Consider the following 25013-nt stretch of genomic DNA (forward strand, 5'->3'; position numbering starts at 1 on the left):
AAATTTTAAACTGAACACACTTTATTACTGCAATTGCGAAAAAGTATGAAGGAATTGTTCAAAATTCACCAAAATTTCACCACAGTGTCTTAAAGCCTTAAAAGTATTGCACACCAAATTTGGAAGCTTTAACCCTTAAAATAACGGAACCGGAGCCGTTTTTATCTTTAACCCCTTTACAGTCCCTGGTATCTGCTTTGCTGAGACCCAACCAAGCCCAAAGGGGAATACGATACCAAATGACGCCTTCAGAAAGTCTTTTCTATGTATCAGAGCTCCTCACACATGCGACTGCATGTCATGCTTCTCAAAAACAAGTGCGCAATACCGGCGCGAAAATGAGGCTCTGCCTAAGATTAGGGAAAGCCCCTAGAGAATAAGGTGTCTAAAACAGTGCCTGCCGATATTATTTTACAAAAATACCCAGATTAAATGATTCCTCAAGGCTAAATATGTTATATATGAATCGATTTAGCCCAGAAAATGTCTACAGTCTTAACAAGCCCTTGTGAAGCCCTTATTTACTCTGTAATAAAAATGGCTTACCGGATCCCATAGGGAAAATGACAGCTTCCAGCATTACATCGTCTTGTTAGAATGTGTCATACCTCAAGCAGCAAAAGACTGCTCACTGTTCCCCCAACTGAAGTTAATTCCTCTCAACAGTCCTGTGTGGAACAGCCATGGATTTTAGTAACGGTTGCTAAAATCATTTTCCTCTTACAAACAGAAATCTTCATCTCTTTTCTGTTTCAGAGTAAATAGTACATACCAGCACTATTTTAAAATAACAAACTCTTGATTGAATAATAAAAACTACAGTTAAACACTAAAAAACTCTAAGCCATCTCCGTGGAGATGTTGCCTGTACAACGGCAAAGAGAATGACTGGGGTAGGCGGAGCCTAGGAGGGATCATGTGACCAGCTTTGCTGGGCTCTTTGCCATTTCCTGTTGGGGAAGAGAATATCCCACAAGTAAGGATGACGCCGTGGACCGGACACACCTATGTTGGAGAAAGAGAAACACAGAGCCTCCATTGAGGCCCCCCAAGAATAACAAGAATAAGAGTATATCCTCAGAACCCGATGGAAGAGTAAACCCTCTCCTGTCAAAGGAGCAAAGAGAAGGAAAAACCATCTCCTAGCAGACTGAGCTATCAGAATTGACTCAACAAGCTCACACATCCAGATGATACTGCAACCCTTAGACCGCTCAAGCATCCTGACCTGCAGACCCAGCTGGGCCAACCCAGCAGCAGGGATCCAATACAAGGGTACAAAGAATTCAATAACTGAAAAAGATGTCTGAGCAACACGCCAAGGCGCGCAATCCTGTAACGAAAGGCACAACACTCAGGAACACTTACACCTGTGGGGAACTGTAGAGCGCCACCCCAAGGCGGAAGGCCCGGGACAATAGGGCACGGGCACAATCTCAAATAAACATCTGGACTCTGCAGACGGACCATTGCCAACATTATCTGGAAGAGAAAAACGTGCTGCAACCTCCTGGGGGTACATGCCACCCCGCATGGAGGAACCATAAACTGGGTTACCCGCATGTGTAGAAGTATGAATGGTTAGGGAAATCACCTCTTGGAGGACTGGGCCCCCCGAGGCAGATGGCTCAGCAGTCCCCTGATTCCCCGAGCCCGAGGAACCAGGCGCTCTTACATGGCATACAGAACAAAACTGGTTGAAATGTGTCAACGAGGCCAATCTGGAGTCGTCCCGGAAACAGAATCTGAAATCAAAATAGTCTCGGTATCAGAATCCTCCGTAACTGAATCTGAAATTAGCACAGTCTCAGCATCAGAATCCTCCATAACTGGATAGAGGCAATATCAATATGGACAAAAGTAGTAAAACAAAAACGGCACCTGATACCCACAATGGCTGGGGCACTCACCACCTCCTATGACCAGACCCCTGCGGACTAGAATATCTCCTTTGCCACACGGTTGGAAACGCAGAAATGGGGAAAAGCGCGCCCGACCAAAAGGCTGCGTTCCTTCCAAAGGTCTCAAATTTCCGACCACGAGCCCGTAAACATCACACATAAGCAGGTTGAATCACATAACAAACATGATTATAAACCCCCTGTTCAATAACCCCCCCCTTCAGGAGATATTAACCCTCGATTCCAAGATACTAACAGAGACTCACTGAGACCCTTATGTCATATAGTTAGACCGGCAAGGTGTTGCAGCCTCTCAGGAAAACATTCACATTACAGTATATCGATGATAAAGTAAAATGAAACGATCTTACAGGAATCTATGCTGTGGAACAGGAACATGGCCTTTCAAGTGTGACGAATAGTGGCATTGCCTCCGCCATGGACTTGAGAGAAGAAAGCAGGCAGCGGAGCGAAGTTCAACAACGCTGATTGCTTGAGGAGCTGTTACTATGAGTCGGGATGGTTTTGCAGAAAGACTCTCCCTGCATCTCCGGACTAACTTTCATCCAAGCCCTCACTGAGAGACTGACAGGACTACTTAAAACTCCTGTTCCATGTCGAAGAGTACAACCCTCCATAAGAGACAAAAAATAAAAATTCTGACACTTCTCTGCCAACCTCCTGGAACGAAAGGCAAAGAATGACTGGGGGATGAGGGGAGTGGGAGGAGAATTTAAGCCTTTGGCTGGGGTGTCTTTGCCTCCTCCTGGTGGCCAGATTCTTATTTCCCAAAAGTAATGAATGCAGCTTTGGACTCTTTCCATTTAAGAAGAAAATTGCACAATCTATCTGAATCACAAAATAACCATGTTTGCTGCAATTGTTTTCCAATAGCCAAACTCCACCCATTACTTGTCTTGTGGGCTTGTTACTGAAGTAAACACGGCTAGCCACAATAATTTTCTTAGCAAAACTTGCATTGCTTTGTGCATTGTTTTCTTATCACCTATGTTGGGGCCGATTAGAGACAGATACAAATGAGGATCTACAGTGATCTCTGTTTAGAATGTGGCTTGGTCTGGAGAAAAAAACGTTTAAATCTCTTTCATATTGAGAAAATGTTATAATACAGTACAGGAAAAGATGACAAAATGATTCATGAATATATATATATATATATATATATATGAGTAATAAATACACATATACACACAGATATATGCAGAGGCCTTTCCACTCAATTACATTAAAACACGAAAAATCAGTTTTATTCAAATTTTAATATGTTTATTATATTTTCCTGTGTTTTTACTGTAAATCTAACACTTATATGGGGTAGCATTGCTGCTTTAGTTTAGGGTTCTTGTTACATCATATCTTCCAATCTCTTCAGTGAGCATTTGTAAGTGAGGCAATTAAGAATTAGGCAAAATAATTATTCAAGAAATAGAACAAGGATTGAACAAGACACAAGGCAAGTGCTGTTGTAATACTGTTTTATGTTTATGTTTCCCACTTTAGTAAAAATGATCCATATCTTCATGTTACTTTTTGCTTCCTCTTGTTTCTATAACAAACTACTTTATTCAGTTACTCCTCACCCCCCTCACCACCTGCACTGTTCATTAGTCCATCTCTCTGACCCTCACCTCACTTTTGTACTCATTTACTTCACAGATTCCTAAACACTCTCTCTCCTCCCTGCATCTCACACAAAAAAACACTCAATACTGCAAATCTTTCTCTCATCTTATGTCACTCTCCCTCTTGCTCATACTAGCTGCTGGTGATATCTCCCCTAATCCTGGTCTTTCACAACTTCCTACCCTTGCCCACCCATGTATGCCTTCCCATAGACTTAGAAAACAAAACTCTGGTAACCTTACTCAAATTTCTCTTGTATCTAAAGCCAACACTCCCTTCATCTGTGCACTCTGGAACTCTCACTCTGTTTGCAACAAGCTTACTTCTATCCATGACCTCTTTATCCCCCACAACCTCAACCTTCTAGCTCTCACAGAAACCTGTCTCTCATTCAGACACAGCTCCATTGTCACATGGGGGTCCCCGATTCAGCCACACTCCTAGGTGTGGAAATAGATAAGGAGATGGTGTAGGTATTTTACTTTTCTCTTGTTGCACCTTTCAACAAATACAACCCATCTGTTCCCTCACATTTTCTTAATTTGAAACCCACATGATTCACTTATTCTCTCCCCTTTCTATATGCGTTGCAGTCATCAACTCAATCTCTAGATCATTGTGCTGCCTTGCTACCTTATTTTCTTTCCTCAGACACCCTTGCCCTCATTCTTAGGGACTTCAAACTCCTTGTTGACAAATTCACTGCCTCCTCTGCAAAACAACTTGTATAACTCAATGGACTGACTGTCCCACTTACAAAGATGGTCACTCCCTTGATCTGATTTTCAGCTGTCGATGCACTCTCTCAAGATTCACAAACTCCCCTTTTCAACTTTCTGACCATCATCTCCTCACTTGTAACATCACATCCCTCCCTACAACTTTCCTTCCTTCTACCCCTCACACCAAACTCCACAGGAGCATTAAGTCACTAAATCGGCAACAGCTCTCAAACCTCTGCTCTCTAACATCTCCTCCTTTTCCTGCACTGACCAATCTATCTCCTACTACAATTTCATCATTACATCAGTCCTTAACAATTTGACCCCTCCTACAATAGCTTGGAAGTCACACACTCATCCTCAGCCCTGGCATACTCCTCTGACACGCTACCTACGCAGATGTTTCCGTGCTGCAGAGCGAAATTGAAGAAAATGTTAGTGATCAGCTGACTTACTTCACTACAAGTTTACTTCTCTATTCTTATCTCTACTCTTTCTTCAAACCCAAAACTTCTGCTCTACACCCACCTCCACCTCCTATTACAACTTCTCTATCAGCTCAAGATTTTCCCAGCCACTTCCACAACAAAATTGATTCCATCAGAAACAAAATCATCTCTCAACATACCCAACTCCCTCAAAAGCTCGCAATAATCCATAACCCACATAACCATAAATTCAGCTCTTTTGCCCCAGTTACTGAGGAAGAAGTTTCTGCCCTTATACTGTCCTATCACCTAGCTGTCCCCTCGATCCCATCCCCTCACAACCATTTACACACATTTTCAACCTCTCCCCTCAGCACCGGTATATTTTCCTCATCTCTAAAACATGCAAAGGTCCCAACGAGCCTCAACAAACCTTTTCTTGATCCAACCTCCCCATCCAACTACGCCCTATTTTCCTGCTCCCCTTGCCTTAAAACTTCTTGAAAAACTAGCATATGAACGTCTATCCCATTTCCTTAAACTCCCTCCTTGACCCACTGTAATCTGAATTTCGCCCCCAACACTCCAGAGACAGCAATCATTAAGGTTACCAACGACCTACATACAGCAAAATCAAAAAGGCCACTTCTCTCTGCTAATCTTCCTTGATCTGTCTGCAGCATTTGATAATGTTGACCACACTTTTTTGCTCCAAACCCTCCAAGCCTTCGGGAATTTGATACACAGCCCTCTTGTGGTTCTCTTCCTGTCTAACCATACCTTTAGTGTAGCCCTCTCTGGCGCATCCTCTGCCCCTTTACCACTTTCTGGTTGGGGTACTGCAAGGCTCTGTCCTTGGTCCCCTTCTCTTATCAATCTACACATCATCATTAGGTTCCTTAATAAAGTCCCATGGGTTTCAATATCATTTGTATGCCGATGACACCCAAATCTACCTCTCTGCACCAGACCTATCTCCTTCCTTGCTAACCTGTGTCACTAAATGTTTTTCTCATATCTTATCCTGTATGTCCTCTCACTACCTTAAACAAAATCTCTCCAAAACTGAGCTCCTTATTTTTCCCCCTTCTTCCAAAGTCTTTCTATAACTGTTGATAACTCCATTATTACCCCTACCCCGCATGCCTGATGTCTTGGGGTAACACTTCTCCTCACATTCAGTCTTTGGCCAATTCCTGCTGCTTCCACCTTAAAAACATCTCTAAAATCCGAAATTTCCTAACACATAACACAACTAAGATTTTAATCCACTCTTTCATCCTTCCCGCCTTGACTACTGCAACTTCATATTCTCTGGTCTCCCTAGCTGCCCTCAAGCTCCTTTACAATCCTTAATGAATGCCTCTGCCAGGCTTGTCTTACTTACATGTTGCTTTTTATCTGCTGCACCGCTCTGCCAATTCCTTTACTGGGTTCCTCTAGCCTTCAGAAATAAACACAAAATTCTGACTCTGACATACAAAGCCCTCAATTGCACTACTCCTCCCTATATCTCAGACCTTGTCTCCAGATACTCTCCCTCCCGCCCCCTTGGCTCTGCTCACCTCTCCCTCAGCACCAGTATATTTCCCTCATCTCTAAAACATGAAAAGGTTTCAACTAGCCTCAAAAAAACCTTCTCTTAATCCAACCTCCTCATCCAACTATGCCCTATTTCCCTGCTCCCCTTGCCTTAAAACTTATTTAAAAGCTAGTATATGCACGTCTATCCCATTTTCTTTCATTAAACTCCCCCCTTGACCCACTGCAATCTGGATTTCACCCCCAACACTCCACAGAGACAGAAATCATTTAGTTTACCAATGACCTACATACAGCAAAATTAAAAAGGCCACACGTCATCATTCCTAAATAAAGTCCCATGGGTTTCAATATCATTTGTATGCCGATGACACCCAAATATACCTCTCTGCACCAGACCTATCTCCTTCCTTGCTAACTCGTGTCACTAACTGTCTTTCTCATATCTTATCCTGGATGTCCTCTCACTACCTTAAACTAAAAACTGAGCTCCTTATTTTCCCCCCATCTTCCAAAATCTCAACCCCCCCCATAGTTTCTATAACTATTGATAACTCCGTCATTACCTCTACCCTGCATGCCTGATGTTTTGGGGTCACACTTCTCCTCACATTCAGTCTTTGGCAAATTCCAGCCACTTCCACCTTAAAAACATCTCTAGAATTCGAAATTTACCTAACACAACTAAGATTTTAATCCACTCTCTCATCCTTCCCGCCTTGACTACTTCAACTCTGGTCTCCCTAGCTGCCCTCTAGCTCTTTTACAATCCTTAATGAATGCCTCTGCCAGGCTCGTCTTCTTTACATGTCACTCTATCTGCTGCACCTCTCTGCCAATCCCTTCAATGGGTTCCTCTTCCTTTCAGGATTAGACACAAAATTCTGACTCTGACATACAAAGCCCTCACTTGCATTACCACACCCCCATATCTCAGACCTTCTCTCCAGATACTTTCCCTCCCATCCCCTTGGCTCTGCTCACGACCTTCTACTCTCCTGTTACCTCCTCACACTCCTGTCTGTATCTTGTGGAACTCTCTACCTCGCTCCACAAGACTCTCTCCAAGTTTTGAAACTTTCAAACATTCCCTAAAGATTTTAATGTTTAACCTCAGTTCCTCTCCTGCTTTGTTATCCCCTTGAACGCCCTTAGCATGAAAGCCTATGATCCAGCTGTTTGCAGATCACCTTCATAAGAGCCGACTACAACAGTACAACTTTTGGCAGGGCCCTTTACCCATTTGTACCCTATAAACGTTACCTTGTATACCGCCTATGTTTAAGGCACTGCGTAATATATTGGCACGATACAAATAACTGATGATAATAATACATTCCAGTGTTCTTCACTTAGAAGAAAATGTTCTTTGTATTTACAGGTAGCCCTCAGTTTACGCCGGGGTTAGGTTCCAGGAGGAATGGTTGTAAATCGAAACCGTTGTAAATTGAAACCCAGTTTATAATGTAAGTCAATGGGAAGTGAGGGAGTTAGGTTCCAGGCCCCTCTCAAAATTGTCATAAGTAACACCTAATACATTATTTTTAAAGGTTTGAAATGAAGACTTTAAATGCTAAACAGAATTATAAACCTAATAATATAGATTGTATCATCATCAAACTAAGTTTAATGAACAAAAACATTTGCTAACAGCACCTAATAAAATAATTACACAACAGATTGCATCATCATCAAACTAAGTTTAATGAACAAAAACGTTTTTTTACTTGCATTTTTCTGCAAACAGTTCTCTGCATTGTTAGCATGTTAGATAATACTGGGTCTGCACATATTCTATGCATTTCAATCTGCAGTGATGAATAGGCAGTTAGGCACCCTCACCTCAAGCAGCTGGACAGGAAGATAAAAGGGAAGTGGCTGCTAAATCTTTCTCGATAGATCTGCTCTGATCTGTGTACACAGATCAATTTCAGTCTGTTAAACTTGCTTAACTTTGCTGAAACACAAGCGGACAGCTCCACCTACTGGCTATTTTAATTAGTGCACTGCTTTTCAATGCATTTCAATAGCAGTCCTATGACTGAAAAAAAAGGTTGTTATTCTGAAACGGCGCAAATTGAACCGGCGTAAACCGAGGGCCATCTGTATGTGTATATGTATTTATATAACTATATATATATATATATTCATATATATATATATATATATATATATATATATATATATATATATATATATATATACATACATATATATATATTCATCTAGATATATAGGCATAGATATATATTAAAAACAAAACATCAGAGTTGTTTAAAATTGCTGATCTATCTAAATTAAAAAAGTCTAATTATGACTTTACTGCCCCTTAAACGGTAACTTTGTCCTTTGTGATTGTGGCCTTACTGTGCGTGTCGTACAGAAATATACAGACTCAGAGACACTCACTTCCATGCAGCATTTAGACAAGCACTGTAACATGTTAGTTCATTTATGTGTTTATTGCAGATGATAATTATTTCTAGAGCAGATCTAACTGTGAAGGAGCTGCACAGGATCAGTACAGCCCAATAGATTATCTCATGTCGGCTGTAACTCAGATCAGCCCCTGCTATGATAATACTTTGAAAAACAAGCATGAAAACTAACGAGCTCGTTATATGTCTGCTCATTAGAACCTGTTGACATTACACCCATTAGACCAATTAACATTACGTTATTGGAAGCGCTGGTTACAAAGGGGCACAAGGGGTTAATTCTGCCTGGTAGTTAATTGGCTGCTGTGTGTCTAACATTAGAGGTGAGCTGACGCTCCGGAGTGTAATAAATAAGGTATAATTGTAAGCAGGCACATGGTCCGGCCTAGGCAAAGCTACGCTACACCTTTCTGCGGATCCCAGTGCTGTACTGCGGCTGAACATGACCCATAAGCTTAGGTGGCGCTGTGCATCTGACACTAGGGATTGCATTTCCACCAAAAACGTTAAAGGGTCATAAAACCCAAGATTTTTCTTTCATGATTGAGATAGAGAATAGAATTTTAAAAAACATTACAATTTACTTCTATTATGAAATCTGCTTCATTCTTTATGTATCCTTTGTTGAAGAAATAGCAATGCCCATGGGTGAGCCAATCACGAGGCATCTATGCACAGCCACCAATCAGCAGCTACTGAGACTATTGACATACAAAAGGATATCAAGAGAATGAAGCAAATTAGATAATAGAAGTACATTGAAAAGATGTATAACAGTGCTGCTTTTTCTAAATCACAAAATAAACATTTTTGGTGTTATGTCCCTTTAAGGAGTAAACAAGCAAGTTTGACAAACAGAGCAAGGAGTAAACAATGCACATGGAGGAAAATATACATTGCCAGCAAAGACTTATCTGTTTTGTGGATAGATAATACGCTCATAGTACGCAGTGGTCTTTGAACTTCCTAGAAACAAAGATTAACCCTTTGGCTGCCAGAGAAGAAAGTGATGCTTTGTTACATGAGATGGTGATAAAACCCACACATCTGCACGACAGTGCCAACCCTCAAACCACACAACAGCAACACATCTGCACGACAGTGCCAACCCACAAACCACACAACAGTCACGCATCTGCACGACAGTGCCAACCCTCAAACCACACAACAGCCACACATCTGCACGACAGTGCCAACCCTCAAACCACACAACAGCCTCACAACAGAGCCAACCCTCAAACCACACAACAGTGCCAACCTTCAAACCACACAACAGCCGCACATCTGCACGACAGTGCCAACCCTCAAACCACTCAACAGCCGCACATCTGCACAACAGTATAAACTCTCAAACACAACAGTCCCACATCTGCACAACAGTGCCAACCCTCAAACCACACAACAGCCGCACAACAGTGCCAACCCTCAAACCAACACAACAGCCGCACATCTGCACGACAGTGCCAACCCTCAAACCACACAACTGCACATCTGCACGACAGTGCCAAGCCTCAAACCACACAGCAACCGCACATCTGCACAACAGTGCCAACCCTCAAACCACACAATAGTCGCACATCTGCACGACAGTGCCAACCCTCAAACCGCACAGCAGCCGCACATCTGCACGACAGTGCCAACTCTCAAACCACACAACAGCCGCACATCTGCGCGACAGTGCCAACCCTAAAACCACACAACAGCCGCACATCTGCACGACAGTGCCAACCCTCAAACCACACAACAGCCGCAAGTTTTGCACGACAGTGCCAACCCTCAAACTACACAACAGCCGCACATCTGCACGACAGTATCAATCCTCAAACCACTCAACAGCAGCACATCTGCACGACAGTGCCAACCCTCAAACCACACAACAGCCGCACATCTGCACAACAGTGCCAACCCTCAAATCACACAACAGTTGCACATCTGCACAACAGTGCCAACCCTCAAAGCACACAACAGCCGCACATCTGCACGACAGTGCCAACCCTCAAACCACACACAACTGCACATCTGCACGACAGTGCCAAGCCTCAAACCACACAACAACCGCACATCTGCACAACAGTGCCAACCCTCAAACCGCACAACAGCCGCACATCTGCACGACAGTGCCAACCCTCAAACCGCACAGCAGCCGCACATCTGCACGACAGTGCCAACTCTCAAACCACACAGCAACCGCACATCTGCGCGACAGTGCCAACCCTCAAACCACACAACAGCCGCACATCTGCACGACAGTATCAATCCTCAAACCACTCAAAAGCCGCACATCTGCACGACAGTGCCAACCCTCAAATCACACAACAGTCGCATATCTGCACAACAGTGCCAACCCTCAAAGCACACAACAGCCACACATCTGCACAACAGTGCCAACCCTCAAATCACACAACAGTCGCACATCTGCACAACAGTGCCAACCCTCAAAGCACACAACAGCCGCACATCTGCACGACAGTGCCAACCCTCAAACCACACACAACTGCACATCTGCACGACAGTGCCAAGCCTCAAACCACACAACAACCGCACATCTGCACAACAGTGCCAACCCTCAAACCGCACAACAGCCGCACATCTGCACGACAGTGCCAACCCTCAAACCGCACAGCAGCCGCACATCTGCACGACAGTGCCAACTCTCAAACCACACAGCAACCGCACATCTGCGCGACAGTGCCAACCCTCAAACCACACAACAGCCGCACATCTGCGCGACAGTGCCAACCCTCAAACCACACAACAGCCGCACATCTGCACGACAGTGCCAACCCTCAAACCACACAACAGCCGCAAGTTTTGCACGACAGTGCCAACCCTCAAACTACACAACAGCCGCACATCTGCACGACAGTATCAATCCTCAAACCACTCAAAATCCGCACATCTGCACGACAGTGCCAACCCTCAAACCACACAACAGCCGCACATCTGCACAACAGTGCCAACCCTCAAATCACACAACAGTCGCACATCTGCACAACAGTGCCAACCCTCAAAGCACACAACAGCCACACATCTGCACAACAGTGCCAACCCTCAAACCACACAACAGCCGCACATCTGCACAACAGTATCAACCCTCAAACCACTCAACAGCCGCACATCTGCACAACAGTGCCAACCCTCAAACCACACAACAGCCGCACATCTGCACGACAGTGCCAACCCTCAAACCACACAACAGCCGCACATCTGCACAACAGTGCCAGCTCTCAAACCACACAACAGCCGCACATCTGCACAACAGTGCCAACCCTCAAACCACACAACAGCCACACATCTGCACAACAGTGCCAACCCTCAAACCACACATCTGCACAACAGTATCAACTCTCAAACACAACAGCCGCACATCTGCAGACAGTGCCAACCCTCAAACTGCACATCTGCACAACAGTGCCAGCTCTCAAACCACACATCTGCACAACAGTGCCAACCGTCAAACCACACAACAGCCACACATCTGCACGCAGTGCCAAACCTCAACCCACACAACAACCGCACTTCTGCACAACAGTGCCAGCTCTCAAACCACACAACAGCCGCACATCTGCACGACAGTGCCAACCCTCAAACCACATAACAGCCGCACATCTGCACGACAGTGCCAACGCTCAAACCCCACATCTGCACGACAGTACCATCCCCTCAAACCACACAACAACCGCACATCTGCACAACAGTGCCAGCTCTCAAACCACATAACAGCCACACATCTGCACAACACTGCAAACCCTCAAACCACACAACAGCCACACATCTGCACAACAGTGCCAACCTCTTTAAACCACACAACATCCGCACATCTGCACAACAGTGCCAACCCTCAAACCACACAACAGCCGCACATCTGCACGACAGTGCCAACCCTCAAACCACACAACAGCCGCACATCTGCACGACAGTGCCAACCCTCAAACCCCACAACCACACAATCACTTAGATATCCCATGCACATTTCAGTTTCACCTTTCTATCCCTTTAAGCTGAACTGCAACCATATTACTGGAGGAGGAAGGGAGGCATCGATATATACTGTAAATAACTTGGGTGACAGGAAAGGGGTGATTTGCCTAGTGATGTCTGGTGACATTAATGCTATATTAATCAGATGACATAGTTTGTAATTTTACAAATAAGGTTGTTAGTGAAATCTGCTATATCCTCTTTAATGATCCCCAAATAAAAAGCTGACAACATTATTTTATTTAAGGGGTCATTATGGATTAATTTCTCTGTTTTTTCCTTTCTCCGTGGGATTGTGTTGGCTGCAGGTGACTTGTGCGCAATCAGTAAGGATTGTTTGGATGGCGAGGGCGACAGACACCAAGCAGAGATAATGGGCTCTGTTTGTTTATTGGAAGGCAAAATATCCAGGAGGACAAGTCAGTCATTGGATTTTGAACAAATTCTCCGGCTGAAATAATCAGAGTATTTGCAGATGAAGACACAACACAGTTGGAGCAAGTGATTTCTAATCAAGGAAGAAAAGAAATATTGGCTCAGGGATTACCATAAATTTCTGGTGTATTTATTAGTCTGGTGTGGCTCAGGTGTAAGGAGTGCTGAGCAGTCAATTATTGTGTGCGGAGGCAGGGAATACACATTATTTTTCCATTTCTCTCAGCCCCTCTGATCATTCTGATGACAAACAGTACTGGGAATGACATACTGGTGTATTATAGGCACATTAGAAATATATTGCAAACGATTACAAAGGGAAAAGTTACTCTAAAATCTATCCCCTTAAATGTGTTCCAAATCGTCCATTTTACCTGCTGGAGTCCTTTTCTTTTCTTTTGTCATTTGAAATAGCTGGTTTTGCTTTTACAGGCCAACACCTATACTGATTATATGAATAACAAACATTTTCTCCACAGAAATGCTATAAACAGGTGACAATAGCACTAATTAATCTCCCAGTGGGGGCAATGAGAAAAACAGAGATTTTTTTTAAATGATGTGCCCAGCCATAATTAGCATTTCAGCATCTAACTATGTTTAGACATAGATAACATTATTATGTCTGCTTTACCTGCGGGATCAGACCATTTTTATAGGGATGTCTTTGAGAAGAACAGGTGAAGGAATGATTAATATTCCACAGTAGGTTTAACAAGTAATAGGGCAAATGCATTTTATAGCAACTGTGTCCCTTAACAATTGGTGTAAATTAATTTTCCATGTGTATAAAAATGTGTGTATGTATAAGAGTGCATGTATGTATGTATGTGCGTGCATGTATATGTTTATCTGTGTGTCTGTATGTGTGCATGTATGTATGTGTGAGTGTATAAAAACAAACAAACACTAAATTACAAAAAATAAACAAATTATCAAAAATAAAAAATAATTACACCTAATCTAATAGCCCTATCAAAATACCCCCCCCCAATAAAAAAAAACCTAGCCTACAATAAACTACCAATGGCCCTGAAAAGGGCCCTTTGTGAGGCATCATTGCCCCAAAGATTTCAGCTCTTTTACCTGTAAAAATACAACCCCCCCCAATAGTAAAACCCACCACCCAACCAACCCCCACAAATAAAAAAAAAAATCTAATATAACCTAAGCTAACCATTGCCCTGAAAAGGGCATTTGTATGGGCATTTCACTTAAAAGGGCATTTAGCTCTTTTACATTGCCCAAACCCTAATCTAAAAAAAAAAAAACCCACCCAAAAACCCCCTAAAAAAAACCTAACACTAACCCCCGGATCCATCCAGCCGGCGAAGTCATAATCCATGATTGGAACAGCCAATAGGATTGTAGCAGCTCTAATTGCTATTGGCTGATTGAAAGAGGCCGACCTGGATGAAGACTTCTTGCCGCATGGATGATGACTTTGCCGGCTGAATGGATCCTTCAACTGTAAGTGGATCAGCGGGGGTTAGTTTAAGGTTTTTTTAAGGTTTTTTTGGGTGTTTTTTTTTTTTTTAGATTAGGATTTGGGCAATGTAAAAGAGCTAAATGCCCTTATAAGGGCAATGCCCATACAAATGCCCTATTCAGGGCAATGGTAAGCTTAGGTTATTTTAGATAGTTTTTTTATTTGGGGGGGTTGGTTGGGTGGTGGGTTTTACTGTTGTGGGGGTCTTTGTGTTTTTTTTTTACAGGTAAAAGAGCTGATATCTTTGGGGCAAAGCCCCACAATAGGCCCTTTTAAGGGCCATTGGTAGTTTATTGTAGGCTAGGTTTTTTTTAAATTTTTGTGTGGGCTTTTTATTTTGATAGGGCTGTTAGAATAGGTGTAATTCTTTTTCATTTTGGATTATTTCATTTTTTATTTTGTGTAATGTATATTTTTAGGGGGTGTTTTATTTTTTGTAGCAAAAGAGCTGTTTTACTCAGGGCAATGCTCTACAAAAGGCCCTCCCAAAAGGCCATTTTAAGGGCCCTTGGTAGTTTATTCAAGATTAGACTTTTTTATTTTGGGGTGTTTTTTTAAGGGTATTAGAATAGGAATAATTTTTATTTGTTTGGATGTTTTTTTTTTATTTTTTGTAATGTTAGGTTTTAGTGTAAGGCAGGTTAGGTTTTATTTCACAGGTAAGTTTGTATTTATTTTAGCTAGGTAGTTAGTAAATAGTTAATAACTATTTACTAACTAGTCTACCTAGTTAAAATAAATACAAACTTACCTGTGAAATAAAAATAAAACCTAAGCTAGCTACAATGTAACTATTAGTTATATTGTAGCTAGCTTAGGTTTTATTTTACAGGTAAGTATTTAGTTTTAACTAGGTATTATTTAGTTAATAATTGTAAATTTAATTTAGATCTATTTAAATTATTTTAAAGTTAGGGGGTGTTTGGGTTACGTTAGGGTTAGGGGTTAATAGTTTAATTTAGGTTGTTGCGATGTGGGGGGCTGGCGGTTTAGGGGTTAATAGGTTTATTTAGTTAATAATTGTAAGTTTAATTTAGATCTAGTTTAATTATGTTAAAGTTTGGGGGTGTTAGGGTTATGTTAGGGTTACGTTAGGGTTAGGGGTTAATAGTTTAATTTAGGTTGTTGTGATGTGGGGGGCTGGCGGTTTAGGGGTTAACAGGTTTACTTAGTGGTAGTGATGTGGGAGGCCAGAGGTTTAGGGGTTAATAGCTTTATTTAGGTGGCAGCGATATCGGGAGTGGCAGAATAGGGGTTAATAACTTTAATATAGTTGCGGCGATGTTGGGGTGTGGCGGAATAGGGGTTAATAACTTTAGTATAGTGGCGGCGATATCGGGAGTGGCAGATTAGGGGTTAATAACTGTAGGCAGGCGTCGGCGATGTCGGGGGCAGCAGATTATAGGTGTTTAGACTCAGGGTTTATGTTAGGGTGTTAGGTTTAAATTGTAGTTTCTTTTCCCCATAGACATCAATGGGGCTGCATTATGGAGCTTTTGTTTCCACGATCGCAGGTGCAAGACTTTTTTTTTGCCGGCTCTCCCCATTGATGTCTATAGGGAAAGCGTGCACGAGCACGTCAAAACACTGCTGCTTTTGAATGCGGTATGGAGCTCAACGCAGCCATATCGCCGGCACAAGCCGGGTTTTTTTAAACTTGTAATAACAGTGCTATAGGGGGTTAAATAAGGCAACTTTTGTGGTGTTCTTTACTTTCCCTATAGCGCTCAAAACTCATAATCTAGGTGATTGTTAATTATCGATAAGAAAAAAATATGTTTTCGTAGCTTGCAGCCATGATGGTGTTAAACTAGAAATGTTTTGGGTTTGAACATATCTTTATCGCCTCCCTTGGCTACTAAAGATCCAACAGCTGGAGGGGCTTTTCCCGTCTAGACAATCTGGTGGGAGATCAGTTTGTTAAATAAAAATAAATACAGATGCCCCATCTCTCTACAGTCTCTCCTGGTGCTTCCCTAAACAGAGTAAAGAAAAAATGTTACTTAGTCTCACTGAGTCAGTAACAAACGTATGAATAACTATAAATAAACATCCAATTTCTGCTTAGTTTCCAACACAAGCTCTAGATGTCAGTGCTGAGTATCAATCATCTTTACGAGTAGGACGCATCTTTATGAGTAAGACGCATTCTTATGAGTAAGACACATCTTTATGAGTAAGACGCATCCTTATGAGTAGGACATATTTTTGTGAGTAGGACACATTTTTGTAAGTAGGACATATCCTTGTGAGTAAGACACATCTTTATGAGTAGAACGCATCTTTATGAGTAGAACGCATCTTTATGAGTAGAACGCATCTTTATGAGTAGAACGCATCTTTATGAGTAGGACACATCTTTATGAGTAGGACACATCTTTATGAGTAGGACACATCTTTATGAGTAGGACACATCTTTATGAGTAGGACACATATTTATGAGTAAGACAAATCTTTGTGAGTAGGAAGCACCTGTCAGGATAGGTTAAGTCCAGAGTTAGACCCAAATGCTAGAATGAGGTTTGTAAACACCCTAGCACAGAGAGTATATACCAGGAACTGACCCTGCGACAGCTATAGTAAAATACTCACTGAAATAAACTGGAAGTTGGTACAGCAGGGTCAGGAGGAGAAACTTCAGGTAGATAGGGTTAACCGAAAAGAGTAATCAAACAAGCAATATCCAGCAACGTGTAATCAGGCAGGTAGGGGTTAACCAGTAGAGTAATCAAGCAAGCAATGTCCAGCAACATGTAATCAGGCAGGTAGGGGTTAACCAGTAGAGTAATCAAGCAAGCAATGACCAGCAACATGTAATCAGGCAGGTAAGAGTTAACCAATAGAGTAATCAAGCAAGCAATGTCCAGCAACGTGTAATCAGGCAGGTAGGGGTTAACCAGTAGAATTGTCAAACAAGCAAAGTTCCAGCAACGTGTAATCAGGCAGTTTGGGGTTAACCAGTAGAATTGTCAAACAAGCAGTGTCCAGCAACGAGTAATCAGGCAGCTTGGGGTTAACCAGTAGAATTGTCAAACAAGCAGTGTCCAGCAACGAGTAATCAGGCAGTTTGGGGTTAATCAGAAGAATTGTCAAACAAGCAGTGTCCAGCAACGAGTAATCAGGCAGTTTGGGGTTAATCAGAAGGATTATCAAACAAGCAAAGTCCAGTTAACAGGTATCAGGAAGATAGGGGTTAAGCAAGTTGAAGTTAAACAAGCCAAGAAGTTCAAAAAGTACTCACAAGCCGGTCAAGTAGAACAAACAGGCACCGAGGATAGGAGACGCTGGAATAAGAAGACCTTCTGACGTCAGCAGAAGGGGCCGGTGCGACACAGGGTTGCCAGGCAACCAGGGAAGCGCTACCGCACCGACAAAAGCAGAAGGAAGTAAGCGATCAGCAGCTGAGCGATCGTGACAGTGCCCCCTCCTCAAGGACCCCTCCGGGGGACACGAACAGGCTTTGATGGATTCTGGGCATGGAACTGTTTGATCAAAACAGAGGCACGGACATGAGAAGCAGGTTCCCAGGAACGTTCAGTGATGGGATATCCCTTCCAATGGACCAAATAATATAGACGGTTACCCCGTAATCTGGAATCAAGAATTTGACTGATCTCAAATTCTGAAGTACCATCCACAAGGAACGGAGAGGGAACTTTACATTTGGTGGAAAACCGGTTGGTGACTGCTGGTTTAAGAAGAGATACATGAAAGACAGGGTGAATCTTCAAGTTGTCTGGCAAAGCCACCCTGTAGGCAGTAGAACATACCTTGGAAACAATCCTGAATGGTCCAATGTATTTAGGACCCAATTTAGCACAAGGTTGTTTGAGTCGAATGAATCTGGTGGAAATCCAAACCTTGTCTCCAGTCCGAAATGAGGGTGCCTTACGACGTTTGCGATCAGCAAATCGTTTATACTTTTGAGAAGAGAGAAGAAGAATTTCCCAAATCTTCTTCCAGTGTTTACAAAGATTTCTCACTGTACGATCTGCTCCAGGAACTCCAGAACCTCCCGAAGACATAGGAAAAGTTCTAGGTACAAATCCATAGGCTGCCTTAAAAGGAGAAGTCTGTAAGGAAGAATTGAAACGGGAATTGTAAGCAAGTTCAGCTAAGGGAAGAAGTTGAGACCAATTGGAGTGCTGATGATTTAGTGTCTGAGATAGGATTCAAGAGATTGATTTACCCGCTCCGTTTGACCGTTGGACTGAGGGTGATGGGCAGTAGAAAGAGATACGGTAACTCCAAACTGTTTGCACAGAGATTTCCAAAATCTGGAGACAAATTGAACTCCTCGATCAGAAACTATGTCCAAAGGAAAACCATGTAATCTGGTGATATGGAGTATAAACAATTCAGCGAGTTTCTGGGCCGATGGTAATCCAGGTAATGGAACAAAATGAGCAGCTTTGGAAAATCTGTCTACCACAACCCATATGGTCTTGTTTCCGGCAGAATTAGGAAGATCTGTAATAAAGTCCATGGAAACATGAGACCAGGGATAATACGGAACAGGCAGAGGTTGTAAGAGTCCAAGAGGTAAAGATGAAGACTGTTTATTAGAGGTACAGGAATGACAAGCTGCAACATAATCCTTGACATCTTTGCCCATGGAAGGCCACCAGACATGTTGTTTGAGTCTCCACAAAGTATTACGCACTCCTGGATGTCCAGACAGAACATTATCATGAGCCCAACGAAGAAGTTTGAGGCGGAATTCTGTAGGTACAAATAAGATCCCAGGAGGTATGTTAAAGGATGAAGGAACAGAGGTTTGAGCAGACTGTAATGCTTGGAAAGGAAAAGTAGACAACTGAGCTAGAACTTTAGCAGGGCGGAGAATGGGTTCAGAATCCAAAACTGTAGAATCAGAGGCCAGAAATTGTCTAGATAAAGCGTCTGCTTTCGTATTCTTAGAACCAGGAATGTAAGAGAGGACAAAATTAAATCTGGAAAAGAACAGAGCCCATTGGGCTTGACGTGAGTTGAGGCGTTTGGCAGTATGAAGATACAGAAGATTTTTATGATCTGTGAGAGTAAGAAATGGTTGAATCGTGCCTTCAAGCAGATGTCTCCATTCTTCCAAAGCCATCTTAATAGCCAACAGTTCCTTGTTACCGACGTCATAATTCAATTCAGAAGTATTGAACTTCTTGGAGAAAAATCCCACAGGAAGGATCTTGCTAGTAACAGGATTTCGCCGAGATAGAACAGCCCCAGCAGTGATCAGAGAAGCATCCACTTCAAGGATGAATTGGAGACTCGGAACAGGGTGGCAAAGAATGGGAGCCGAGGTAAATGCAGACTTCAGAGATTCAAATGCCTGTAAGGCTTTATCAGACCAATGCTTGCAATCCTGACCCTTCTTAGTAAGAGCTGTAAGGGGTGCCGAGATGTTAGCAAAGTCTTTTATGAATTTACGATAGTAATTGGCAAACCCCAGGAACCTTTGAAGAGATTTTAAGGAGGTTGGTCTAGGCCAATCTATAATAGCCGACAGTTTGTCAGAATCCATCTTGAATCCAGACGGTGAAATAATGTAACCCATGAAATGAATAGATTCTTGATGAAAAGAGCACTTTTCAAGCTTGGCAAAGAGAGAATTTTCACGTAATCTCTGGAGTACTAGTGTAACATGATGAACGTGATCCTGTAAAGTCCGGGAGTAAATCAAAATATCATCAAGATAGATAATAACGAATTGATTAAGATAGTCTCTGAATATTTCATTAACAAAATGTTGAAAAACTGCAGGGGCATTGCATAACCCAAAATTCATAACTAAATATTCATAGTGCCCAAATCTAGTGTTGAAGGCAGTTTTCCACTCGTCCCCTTTACGAATTCTGACCAAATTATATGCCCCACAAAGATCCAATTTGGTAAAGATGGAAGCACCCTGGAGACGATCAAATAATTCGGGAATGAGAGGAAGTGGATAACAATTCTTGATTGTAATTTGATTAAGAGCACGATAGTCAATGCAAGGACGAAGACCTCCATCTTTTTTTTCCACAAAGAAAAAACCTGCTCCTACTGGAGAAGAAGAAGGGCGGATAAAACCTCGGGCCAAATTATCCTTGATATATTCCTCAAGTGAAACATTTTCTTGACGAGAAAGTGGATAAGTTTTACCCTTAGGTAGAGGTGCTCCAGGTAATAGATCAATGGGACAATCAAAGGTCCGGTGTGGAGGTAATACTTCAGCATCCTTTTTAGAAAAGACATCACAAAAAGAATGATAATGTTCAGGCAAGGAATCAGGAATGTCCAAAACCGCCACAACTGTACTAGAAGTTTTGGGAGTATTCTGAAGACACTGTTTGAAACAAGAAGGTCCCCAAGCAACAAGTTCTCCTTTAGACCAGGAAAAAACTGGATCATGTAGTTGAAGCCAAGGGAGTCCCAAAATGAGAGGAAACTGTGGAGAAACAAATGGTTTCGGAATGAAGTACTCCTACAGACATGAGAAGTGGTATCGTAGAATATTGAATGAAACCAGAACCTAAGGGTTGACCACTGACAGTAGTGACCTTAATAACTTGGCTCTTTGAAAGCAAAGGAATACGAAAGGCATTGACAAAGTCCGAATCCATAAACATTCCTGCAGCTCCAGAATCGATGAGTGCTTGAGCCCGAAATTTGGTGTTGCCAAGGCGAACAGTGACTGGAACAAACAGTTTGGGATTGAGGGTAGAAAAAGATCTTTGGCTTAACTCAGTCCCTCTTTCAGGAGTTAAGCCCTGGCTTTTACTGGACGAGTTGGACAATCTTAACATATGCCCCTTAATACCACAGTAAAGACAAAGTCCCAGATTACGTCTTCTGAGACGTTCAGCTTCGGATAATTTGATAGCACCAACCTCCATGGGTTCACTAGACTCAGATATAGATGTATTAGGAGTAGGAAGATTTGGTGAACGAGGCATAGGACGGAAAGCAGATCTGATAAAGGATCTTCTGTTACGGTCACGTTCATGGAGACGCTCAGAGTAACGAGCATCTAGCTTGATACATAAGTTGATAAGTTCTTCTAGAGAATCAGGAAGATCCCTATAAACCAGTTCGTCTTTCAAACGATCACAAAGACCTTTACGAAACGATGCACGCAGGGCTCCATGATTCCACATAGTTTCAGCAGCTAAAGTCCGGAATTCTATAGCGTATTGTGCTACAGAAAGAGATCCCTGTCTTAAATCTAAAAGTCCTGCTTCTGCAGCCGCTGATCTACCAGGTTTATCAAACACAGAAGAAAATATGGATACAAAAGTGTCAATATCATGAAGCAAAGGATCATCCTTTTCCAACAGTGGAGAAACCCAAGCCAAGGCTTTACCCTTCATAAGAGAAATTAAAAAGGTGATCTTGGAGGAAGAGGAAACAAACATCTGAGGATTATTTCTGAAGTGAAGACGGCACTGATTAAGAAATCCACAACAGTCTTCAGGATTGCCGTCATATTTATCCGGTAGCGGAATTCTGGGAACAAACTGTTCTGCAGGTTGTGGCGGATTAAATGCAGGGTTAGAACTGGCTGCAGGAACAACAGGTGTTGCAGAGACTTGTGAAGGTGGAGAGAGATTATGCAAAAGAGCAGTAATTTGATCCAATTTAGAATCCAGGGATTGCAGGTGTGCAGAGTGGGTTCCAAGAAGTTGTCCCTGTAGAGCCACAGCTCTGGATAACTCACCAGGGTCCATTATATGGCCTGTTTGTAATGTCAGGATAGGTTAAGTCCAGAGTTAGACCCAAACGCTAGAATGAGGTTTGTAAACACCCTAGCACAGTGAGTATATACCAGGAGCTGACCCTGCGACAGCTATAGTAAAATACTCACTGAAATAAACTGGAAGTTGGTACAGCAGGGTCAGGAGGAGAAACTTCGGGTAGATAGGGTTAACCGAAAAGAGTAATCAAACAAGCAATATCCAGCAACGTGTAATCAGGCAGGTAGGGGTTAACCAGTAGAGTAATCAAGCAAGCAATGTCCAGCAACATGTAATCAGGCAGGTAGGGGTTAACCAGTAGAGTAATCAAGCAAGCAATGTCCAGCAACGTGTAATCAGGCAGGTAAGAGTTAACCAATAGAGTAATCAAGCAAGCAATGTCCAGCAACGTGTAATCAGGCAGTTTGGGGTTAACCAGTAGAATTGTCAAACAAGCAGTGTCCAGCAACGAGTAATCAGGCAGTTTGGGGTTAACCAGTAGAATTGTCAAACAAGCAGTGTCCAGCAACGAGTAATCAGGCAGTTTGGGGTTAATCAGAAGAATTGTCAAACAAGCAGTGTCCAGCAACGAGTAATCAGGCAGTTTGGGGTTAATCAGAAGGATTATCAAACAAGCAAAGTCCAGTTAACAGGTATCAGGAAGATAGGGGTTAAGCAAGTTGAAGTTAAACAAGCCAAGAAGTTCAAAAAGTACTCAGAAGCCGGTCAAGTAGAACAAACAGGCACCGAGGAGAGGAGACGCCGGAATAAGAAGACCTTCTGACGTCAGCAGAAGGGGCCGGTGCGACACAGGGTTGCCAGGCAACCAGGGAAGCGCTACCGCGCCGACACAAGCAGAAGGAAGGAAGCGATCAGCAGCTGAGCGATCGTGACAGCACCTTTATATGTATGAAGCATATTTTTGAATAGGACACACATTTATGTGTGGGACACATCTTTGTGTGTAGGAATCATCTTTATGAGAAGGACAAATCTTTATGTGTGGGTCACATCTTTATGAATAGGACACATCCTTATGTGTAGGATACATCTTTGTGATTAAGACATATATTTGTGTGTAGGACGCATTATCTTTGTGTGTAGGACGCATCATCTTTGTGTGTAGGACGCTTCATCTTTGTGTGTAGGACACAACTTTGTGTGTAGGACCTATCTTTGTGGGTAGGACATATCTTTGTGGGTAGGACATATCTTTGTGGGTAGGACATATCTTTGTGGGTAGGACATATCTTTGTGAATAGGAAGCATCTTTGTGTGTAGGACACATCTTTGTGAGTAGAAGCATCTTTATGAACTTGTTATTTTGTGAGTCTTGCTCACAAAGTTCTATAATGTGCTGTCTAGGTACAAACTGGATGAGATGTGTACTCCGCTATCAATTCAGTCATGAAACTAAAAATATACAAAAAAAATAAAGAAAGACGGAAAAAGAAAACCAGCTGTTCTATAAAAGTACTACATGTAACACATAGCAATTTGTTGCAGCCTTTTCTGGCAGCCAAGGGGTTCACATGTATTTGATGGATTTGAAGAATTCTCTCTCAAGTTGCATAAAAAAACAAAACCCTATAGATAGTACAAGGATCACTGGGTTTCCTACCTGTATACTGAATATTTTAAAGCAGCTAATTGTGGAACTTTTTTTCTGAATATAGTCAAGCGCTATTGGTTACAGTGACCTATGGATGTTCTGTCAATCTAATTATTATTATTATTTGTTATTTGTAGAGATTCCGCAGCGCTAATCTAATGGATACTTAAAGGGACATAAAACAAGTTGGGATAAAGACAAAATATAAGAATATGTACTTTAATTACTTTACCTGCAAATGTATACTGCAGTGCCTCACCATTAACCCTTTCTTCTAAGTTTCCGAATTATAAAGCTCTAACTCCCCCACACACAATTCCTTCTATGGCTGTATTTGTATCCACCTTTGATTTGGTAGAATGCAAGACGTTAACAGTCATTATCTGCTGGAGCATGCCTAGGAGCAAATAAGCAGCTGTGAACTCAGGTGAAATACAATGCCTGTGTTTCTGATGATAAATACTTATAAGGGGTGGATCAGACTACTCCAGACAGCATGGCTATGTAACTAATTTTACTTATTTTTGAAAACTTTTTAAAAATACTTGCCAGCAATTTTGAAGCAATATTTTTTATGCAAACTATTTTTTACTTAATTAGCCCTTTTAAGATATGCACATAGCTCAAAATGTTTTATGGCACTTTAAAGTGTCATTATTCAAAATAAGCAAACTTATGAGATAGATGGTGCAGAAGATACATTAATAATAATTGTATTTTCTTACAATAATCTACAGTTTAAATAAAAGTGCTAGAAAGCTTATAGCTGCACTGGCGACATACGTCTGAGAGACTGTCAATATCATCAATCTTGTGTTAGTTAACTGGAAACGGGAAAATTATGCAGTCTCAGAAAACATAAATTATGCTTACCTGATAACTTCCTTTCCATCTGTGACAGGAGATTCCACGGCTTCATTCATTACTTGTGGGAATTAAGAACCTGGCCACCAGCAGGAGGTAAAGACACCCCAGCCAAAGGCTTAAATACATCCCCCACTTCCCTCATCCCCCAGTCATTCTGCCAAGGGAATAAGGAACAGTAGGAGAAATATCAGGGTATAAATGGTGCCAGAAGTACAAAAATAAATTTAGGTCCGCCCACCGAAGAA

At 42.2% G+C, this 25013-nt stretch overlaps 1 protein-coding gene across 13 annotated transcripts in view; it reads right to left on the reverse strand.

Annotated features, from left to right (window-relative positions):
• PKNOX2 (PBX/knotted 1 homeobox 2) overlaps nucleotides 1-25013 on the reverse strand; it is a 1550023-nt gene that overhangs the window by 502139 nt on the left and 1022871 nt on the right. The window lies entirely within an intron of this gene.

The sequence above is a fragment of the Bombina bombina genome, chromosome 8 (genome assembly GCF_027579735.1).
Source record: "Bombina bombina isolate aBomBom1 chromosome 8, aBomBom1.pri, whole genome shotgun sequence".
In the NCBI taxonomy this organism is placed as follows: domain Eukaryota; kingdom Metazoa; phylum Chordata; class Amphibia; order Anura; family Bombinatoridae; genus Bombina; species Bombina bombina.